The sequence below is a fragment of the Merops nubicus genome, unplaced genomic scaffold, assembly GCF_000691845.1.
Source record: "Merops nubicus isolate BGI_N331 unplaced genomic scaffold, ASM69184v1 scaffold16126, whole genome shotgun sequence".
Lineage (NCBI taxonomy): Eukaryota > Metazoa > Chordata > Aves > Coraciiformes > Meropidae > Merops > Merops nubicus.
In genome coordinates, this window is record NW_008615775.1 from 21,628 (window position 1) to 31,258 (window position 9,631).

The following is a 9,631-nucleotide window of genomic DNA, read 5'->3' on the forward strand; positions in this document are numbered from 1 at the left end:
CATACATTTGTATCTTTGAGTTTTGTACATTTCAGAGTGGTAATGGGCAAAGCACCAAAACAGAATAGACATTAGCCAAAGTCAATCAAGGCAATCCCAAAGACCCTGGATATCAACCTTTTCTTTCCTTTTCAGATCAGGATGTGGTACCCTAGAACCCATACAGTAGAATTGCACCCCAGAGGTACAGCCAGCAGAATAGCATTGGGAAAGAAGGGTGTTTTTGTGTTCACTCATACTCGGAGATCCCTTCTTGATTTTAATTTGGGTTACCTATTATTTTATAACGATTTTAAAGGCCTTTTTTTTTTTTTTTTTTGTCTTTTTTCATTATAGGAAGCACTAAGGAAAAAAAAAAAAATCAGGATTTTTATTCATTAGCCCCAAGGAAGCTTGGCCTAACAGGTACTCACACACAGAGGCACACAGAATGTCTGTTATTTATGATAAAAATAAGCTAACATCACCTACTTCTGAAGGTAGTCAGATTTTGTTCATATTTCAAAGTTTAAAAAGTTAATACTAATGCTTGTTCTGAAGGTGTTTAAAAGAAATCAAACTACAGTATAACTAGAACTTATGGAGACACGATGGGAGAAAATATGAAAATATTACCAGTGCTGTACAAAATGCCTTTTCTGAAGACAGAGGAAAAGGCTATACAGTAGGGAATATTTCATGTCTAGTGGGAGGGTTAAATAAACAAATGATAATAACACCAATCAGACCTCTTTGCTTAAAGCCTGCAGAGTCAATCTGCTTCTGACTGTGGAGCTACCAACCAGCAAAGGCAAACTAATTAGACACAGTCAAACACTTAGGCAATCACACTTTGTGAATGTAAGCGTCTTCCTGTCATTTGGCAAGTCTCTCAGCTGCCTCTGAGCGTGAGACAACAAATCCCCTGCAAACAAGTTCCTCGCTCTCCCTGTTAGTGAGATCTAACAGAGCACAATGGCTGGAGGTGAAAGGTGGCAGTCTAGTCAGGTAATGACATCGTCTTGAACAGCCCACATTAAAGTAGTGGCACTTGTTTAGACTAGCCTATTTGCACCTACCTGCAGAGGGCCTTTTTAATGTAATTATTAGCCTCTGCAGCCCTGCTTAGGATTTGAAAATATCATTCATTTTCATCTTGCTCCAACTACCGCTGCTATCTCCTCTTCAATCCCAGTCACCTCATCTCTTCACAAGTAAGTGTAGAAACAGAAGCGGATGAGAAGAGTTGAATTAACAAGAAACACATTGGCAGGTGAGCTGTGTGACACAACAATGAAAAAAAAATGCTAAAAGACTTGACAATATATTCTAATCACTGCCTGACTGTAGCAGAGCTTGCAGGCATTGAAATAGCTTTCTGGGGAAAAGAGAAAAGACAGCAGGAGAACAGTCTAAAACCCCTCTTGTGAAACCCAAGGGCAGGAACCAATCCTTAAGAGCCTTAGAGCAAATATGTAATTACTGTCTTTCAAAATTGTCTTATTTTCTCAGGATTTAACTATTCACTATTGACAAAATGTGACAAGAAGTACAGTCATAAGCAGTGAGTTAAGCAACCACCACCCAGTTCTAGCCTGTGAGACCCAGACACAGCTGACTGCAGAAGGCACAAGCCCATAGGATGGAATTGTGCAGCCACACAGACCAAAGCTTCCATCCAGTTTCCTAATGAGAATCCATGCTGCACTGGAGAGGTGAAATGAGTTATCTTACCTCCCCATGTCCTTGTTCATGAAAAGTCCAGCAGAAGGTGTCTCAAGCACAGTATTTGCCAGATGAGTGAGGCAGGTTGTATTTGAAGAGTAGTCCAGCAGTATGTGGCCAGTGGCAGTCAAGAAAACAGGGGAAAAGAGGGACTGGACCAAGCAAAGAAGCACTAGCATTCATTTCCTTTTACAAGGGAAGCACAGATCTGTCCAACAAGGGCTAACTGTTCTGGGGAAGTTCTACAAAAACAAAAACTGGATGAAAGATACATGGAGGAGGAAGAAGAAGAACTTCTCTTTCCTTTGTAAAGGGAGCAATTTCAATCTATTTTAAGGTGATGTCAAAAAGGAATAAGATATTTAGTTCTTTCCTTATCCAGCATCAGTCTCCTCACAGAAAGGACATCTTGATTACCAGATCAGTGCTAATTCCTAATAAAGAGGAGGCCCTCCAACAGCCTGTAACAGAAGGTTTACTTACCTTGACACATATCACAAGTTGTAACTGTGAAGATAATTTCTCTATCTTTGTGCTGACAAGGCAGTCCGATTAACTTCTCCAGCAGTTTCATAGATGACTATGATAGTGCAGGTTGCCATCTCAGCTGGTGCCACTGCCCAGCCTCCCCAGCACGAAGGAATGCCAGAGTCATAGTATGTCCCAAGCACCACTGATATCTACTCTGTTTGTTTGTAGATCCTTTTTTCCTCCATCTGGCTATGATGGATGAGGGTCCTTTAACTACACTTGTTCTGTAAACTGATATTATGCATCTGACCTAAAATGACAGCTGGAATCAGGGCCACGCTTAGAGATGATCATGCCCAACACAAAAATATAAGTGAGTTCTGGAGGGTGCCAGCCCTGGGTCAGTCTCAGCTTATTTGTCAATCTGCCAGTTCACTGCTCCTCAGCGCTCTCTTTCCCCAAGTAGCAGAAGGCACTTGCTTTCAGGGGTAGTAAACGCAGCATGTTGAGAGACAAGCAGTTGGCAGGAGTCCTTATGACAGGGGTGGCAAAAGCCAGACAGGTAGCCAGATGGATCTGATGGGGCCCAAGGCAAGCGCTGAAGCCAAGCGGGAGTCACAATCAAAGGGTTACTAGAACCTGATGGGATCTCCGATTACAGTGACACTGCATAGGCAGGCTCCCTGCACTGCAAGCTCTTATCTGTGCTCTGGCCCTGCTGCACTGTCTTGGGCAAATCTTGTGCAGGGACATATGAAGTCCTTTTATATTGTTACTATTATTGCTACTGATGTCAGTTTTCTCTGATCAGTCCATCCTCCCTTTTCCATTTGGTCTCGCTTTGAGACTTGGGGAGTTTATTGGTATTCATTGATCCTCTGGGCACTGTATTAATTTGACTTTAAACATTTGTACCACTTCCATCAGAAATTAGGACCTATACAAATTAAATTTATTGATTAGAAAAGAAGCACATTTTATGGACAGAAGCCAGATGTTTCATTAGTCTACATGATCTAAATGGGAAAAATGGGCAGGCTCTTGAGCCGTCATATCCTTAAGCTAGATATGACACCCTGCAACACCACAGCTATTATTACTGAAATATGCCTATTAAAAAAGCACATTGTAAATGAGCTTGAGGAACTCAGTTTGAAATTTTCAAGACTAAGAGGCTGAAAATAATTCATTTGGCCTGGATAAATTATTCAGTGCTACTGCACCACTAATACTTGTTTATTTATACTTATTTATACCCACACATACACAAACACACCCACCCAAACACGCTGTTACTTAGCTAAATATTTTAATTGTATAAAATATTAAGTGCTGAATACAGTATTAACCTGCATATAATAAGACCTTATTTTTCAAGCAAAGGTGACAGGGTATTGAAGCATCAGTCTGTGTATGACTCTCTGTAATGACACACTACACCTTGAGAAGCAGCTGCCTCATGATATTGAAACAGCCTTTGCTCACACAAGCCTGTCAAAAGTAGGATGTGACTGAGCCCTATACCTGTAACTGTTTTCCTCTCCATATTGCATCTCATTTTGCAGCACATTTCATGCCTGTGTCTAGAGGATCCTCACATGAAGGTTTAGTTAGGACTTAGAGGACAGGCTAAAGGACACTTGCCCTTTTGGAAAGCCAGTGACAAAAGCATTAAAAGCACAATTATCTGCAAAATGGAAGAGACATTATCCATCCTTTTGGCCACAGGACTGAAGCAGGGGTATTGGAGGAAATGAAGGAACCAGGATTTTGCTACAGCTATTCAATCAGACTCTTCCATGTTTCTCTTCAATCAGCAGACCTGAATAAAGACAGAAGGGACGTTCATGAACTAACTTCCTCAGAAGACAGATGTCTCTTGGACTTTGCATGAGCTGCCAGGATGTCCAAACAACAAAATTTGTTCCCTTTCATTTTCTTGCAAATAGTGTTTTAAAGAAGACTACGTTCAAAGAGGAAAACTTTTCTACAATAAGGAGCAACCAAGGAGATGGCTCAAAAGAGACCTGAGGCAAATTAAAGCCCAATTTAACTTTTGCTCAGTAACTTCACTTTATTTGGATAAATCATTTATGTGGTGAAAAACTTCAGCTTACTACACTAGAAAACTCAATTAATAGCCAAAGTGCTTAGAGGATGAAAAGGGGAAGCATGGAGGTAAAACTCCAGTTACTGAGTTAAGAAGCAGAAGTAAAAGCCATTTGACACAGAGCATCAGAAATATCGAAGAGGAAATGGGAAGAATTCCCCTTCCAACCCACAGCAGGAAAAATGCTTGCACAGGACAGTCCGTCAATGATAAGGGATAATCAGTCCAGCTGCAGGACTTGGGAATGACATGTACCATGCTGTGCCATGGCAGTTGGACCCCAATCAATCAGCCAAAGGCCATACAGGAAGCTTGTAGAGTAGAGACAAGGCTGCCAGTGCCCCAGCTGCCCCACTGGCACAGTCATCACCCTCACCATATCTGAGATGCACCAGAAAGAGGGTTTGTCTGCCTGTTTCTCAGGTTATGGAAAAGGTGTTTTATCTAGGCTTGTAGACACACTTTCCCAATTGCTCAGTGCTGTTTCTTAAGGACCTTTCATGACCGTGCATGCTTCTTAGGGGTTGCTCTGTCTCTGCTCCCAAGGCAAGAAGGTACCAACTGTATTTGGAACAACAGTAGGAAAGGAAAATCACAGCCTCGCCTCTACCACCAAGAGATGAGAAGATGAAAAAAACCTCTGGCATTTTTCTTTTCACCCATTACTTTTCCTTTGGATCTGTGTGTAATAACTTTTAAATATACAGGAAAATAAGTCACATTTATCACAATATATCAGACATCGCTTTTCCTCAGCCATGAAGAATCCAAGTCATCAAAATGTGAGATGTAAATTGAGAGGCAGGAGCAGTTTGTGAGTTATAGCTTATTCAAAAGCGGACGGAGGGAGGGAGCACTTTTGTTCTTCACCAAAATTACACTTGTCAACAGAAACCAAGTCCATGACCAAATTTTTCTGCTGGCTCCCTTGTTTGCTTTTTAAATGTAGAGGAAGGAATATTAGGTTCAAGTAGTAGCCACAGGAAAGGGGAAAGTGCAGTAGCTGAGACTGAATGATAGCTTGATTGCTGTGGTCTCTCAGGTTTTATCACATTAGAATAGGTTTAACCCTTCAAAATCTGGTCATTTCTCATCTGTGGCAGGAAAACCGCTTTGTTAGAAAGAAAAAAAAAAAAAGCACTGGTGCATATGGTATACCATTAATAAGTCTCACACCCCATAATAGGAACATTTGTACACAAATGTGGTTTTTGGGATCTAGCCAAGAGCAGAGCACCCTAATGAATCATAATGCACAGCTAATGAGTTATATTTGGTAAATTTGGCACTCTGAGTTAATAGAACCAATTTGTCCCCAAAAAGCTAAATCACTTATCGCTTCTTTGGAGGTGCTAAGTGGATCTAGAACTTTGGGATGCTGTCAATAAAAATGAAAGAAACTCATCAAAGCTGCCTATTAATCTGTGCTCCTCTCCACTTCTGTTTAGAACAAAGGTAAGATGTATGAGATGCTATGACAGGCAGGCAAGAGCTCGGTGCAGGAAGTGATAGAGCAATTTAACTGTGCTCCAGGCTGGGGCTTGTTGTCTGAGGTGGGTGACCATGAAGAAAACAGAGTATTATTTTTGGGAAACATCCAATTAAAACAACTAAACCCAAAGCGCAAATCTCTGGAAAGATGTTGAATTGCTCATGTCCTAAGTGTTCGGAGACATGGAGTTTTGCTTTAGCCTGCTACAGACAGCTTATAAATTCAGATCTGGAATTACATTTCACTTCTTTCTGAAACAGAAAGGCATTCAATTCAAATTGAAATTGAAGGGGAGGCTCGGGGGCTAATATGAGGTTTTGCTTTAAGAATGTCTCTTGTGGCAGAAAGAAGTCAAATTATTTTCCATTTAGAGAGTATTTCTCCAACACAAAGTCATTGCCACAGACACTAGCTGTATTTTCTATGGGAAATTCCCCTTAACTCCTCCCTTTCAGGTGTAAGTTGCCATTAATGCCCTTCCTATGTCGAGCAAAGGAGCTGTATATGGATGTGCAAAAGATATTCGCAGAAGTTTCCACTTTAATATCAAATGAAAAATGTATTTGGGTAGGGAACTCTAGTTTTGAGTGTATAGCAATTGTCTGCATTAACCAAGCAGTCTAAGTGGAGTGCACTGAATAGGAAATGAGAGTAAAGCAAAAGTTAGAGCTATGCCAAACTACCTGAGTGTAATGTGGATAGCAGTGAACTGTGACTCATGTCATGTTGTGTTATGTAGCATCAAATCACTGTACAGTGTGACACAACGTAAGCAACATGAGTGGCGTGAATGTGACACAGCACAGCCTTTTTTACTCTCTATCTTTTTCTTTTTTTTTTTTTTTAAAAGAGCATTTACTTTTAATCAGATAGCTGCTGTCAATTCAGATAACAGCTGCCTGACCCAAATTTTCAGCTGACTGAAGTGGACGAATACTGAAGTGTGGACTTTCTATTAAGAAAAGTTAGCATTCCAAGCCTAGCATCTCTTCGCTGAAAATACTCCTGTCTCATTCTCTTCCCCCCACCCGTTTCTTCCTCCCCTAATATTAGTTATGTTTTCTTATTGATACTGAATCAATAATTTCATTTCTATATTACAAATCTTAAAACAATACTGGCAAAAAAGTATACTGGAATTTTACTTACTGATGTTTAATTATTGATGTAGGCTTCTTTAAACATATTTGGCTCTCTGAAACAGCTCTTTAGAACTGTGTTCCATTTCTTATTGCTTACCTATTCTGTTTGTTCTCTGCCTCCCTGATCCTTTTCGATTTTCTGCAGGTTAGCAAGTGCTGCATTGTCTGCTTTTGAAATGTGTCTTTAGGCATGCTTTTGTTTGACAAGGAATGCCAAGGCTGAGCTGACAAAGTCTGTTTGAAAATCTTTTTCCAGGTATACAAGATCAGTAAGTCTGTTCAATGTATTCTGTGATTAGTATTTTTCTTCAGATATTTATATCAACATTTCAGGTTTAGTGAAAGATGTTTTCTGAGCATACCTGTCAGTGGGAAACCTACTAAAGGTAAGTAACAGTATCATTTATATATTCAAATGTATAAATATATTTATGGTAAATAGTTGACACCTCTCTCCATATATCTGAAAAGAAAATATACCTTTAACAAGCACCCAGCCACTGTTCTTTTCACAGGTTGAAACAAATATAAGCTCACGAAAGCTGTCTTTTAGGTATTTTGGCTCTAGCTCTTTACAACCAGGAACATTTTAAATACAATATTTAGATTTCTGCACCCTTTCTCCTGCAGGGGTTGAGGCACCGAGGATGATGTTTGTCCTATAAGACAAACTCAGGTGAAGAAAGCCTTTATACACTCAGACACTGCACACTAATGAATTACAAATAGGATTTTTTTTTTTTTTTAAATTGAAGGCACATCTTTTGCCTTTCACCTCCCCAGCTGCAACATGGAGATTATGTCCTTGACGAAACAATCTTGTGAAAGCTGTAGCCAAAGCCTGCCTTAATGAGGCAAACTGAACAAAGGTGGTACAACTAAAACACGTAGATCCCTCTTCTACCCACACATTTCCTATTTGCCATAGCATACAATAGCCCCGAGAGGCAGCCCTCCGCTCTGTGAACAAAGATAATTTTCCAAATACCTGTGAAAAAAACAACAACAGACCCAGAACCTTTTATTCTTACCCTCCACAGAGCTCCCATTTTATAATTCCATTGTCACTGACCGTCTCTCAATTAGCTCTGGAGCCTGACAAACCCTTGGTCTTGGCATGGGAACAAGAGCACATGACTCCTGTATTGCAGGCGGTGCTGGGATTTACCAGGTGGTGCTGGAATCTCAGGCAGCTCCTTCTGATCTGGAAATGAAAGTCTGTAATAGAAGATTTGACACTAAATGTCATTCAGTTAGCATGGGTATGAACTGAAGGGAGAACACAGGCCTGAGGGACAAAAATTTTAATGTAGAACATAATTTTCCTTCTGATAACGCCAACAAATGCTTGTTGGAAAGCAGAAAGCAAATAAGGGATTTGTGAATCTCTCCTATGGTAAGATTAAGTCTACTTTCCTATGGAGAGATGAGGTCCACTCTCATCTAGAAGGGTGAAAAAATTCTCCAAGAGGAAAGAATTCTCATTTTCTTGTGATAGACACCCCGGGTAATAGAAACATCAAATTCCTAATTCTAACTTCAGGTACTCATTAATTTACTTTTTAGAGTGGTTTTTTGTTCGTTTGTTTTCTATGTTTTTTCTTCATAGAGAACGAAACCAAATACCTAAATTTGAACATGACAACGAAAATCCAGACTTTAATTTTGTCATTTTGACCTAAACCTGTTTTAGTGTAATTACATTTTAAGATTCTTTTCTCCATTAATAAAGTTCACTCTTAAATATCTTGTATCTCCATTAGGCATTTGACTTTATTAAGCAACATGGAGTCACCTCCAGTCAGCAATAAGTAAAGGGATTTCTACATCTATTTGGTGTATAAAAATTCCACTGTTCCTTTTCTTTTCTTCCATATACCACTAAATTTTAAAGCAACGTCAAGATAATAATAGGCAGCCCAATCCTACCAAGGCATGACCTTGTCAAGTCATGATCAGAAGAGATGAGCATGCACACTCCATGTTTTTTTCCCAAAGGGCAAGGTACAGAACTGAGAAATACCACTGGAGCCAAGACTGGAAACTTTAAAAATATGTGTCACTTTAAAATTTTTTTTCCACTTAATTTCAGTTATATCAATGCTAACAGCAAAAATATCCATGATATAAGAATACATTGCACATTTCTTGCCCAGAGAAAGATATAATAGGAAATGCCTGGTTTTATGTAAAAATAAAACCCATAAATATTCTAACAGTTTTCTGCTACAGCAAAAGTACTAATGTAGTGCATTTGAAACTGGAAGAGGATAACAATTGATCTTAACTTTGAAACACGCAAAAGTATTTTCCTTATGATCTTTTGCCAAAGAAAATGAAACCAGTCAATTCAAACATACAGAAGTTGATCTTGTTTAAAAGGTGCTTGGCTCTCTAATTACATGAGAAGTACCTTTCTTTAATAATTTATTAGAAATACGGGGCAAGATAAAGACAAAGTCTAAAAATACTCACCATGTAAACTGGTGTTGAACTGTTCTCGTAAAATTAAAAGCTGAAATTCTTTGACTGCCTCATTTTCTAGCAGAACACAAGAAAGGAATATTTTAGTTGATTCTCACCCTCCAGGCAAAGTAGTATAAAACCTCTGGCCTGATTCCAACCCCATTATCAAAGGACCACTCACCTAATCTAAAAAAGCAGCTCTTCATCAATTTATCATTAACAAGAGCATTACAATATAATGTAGGG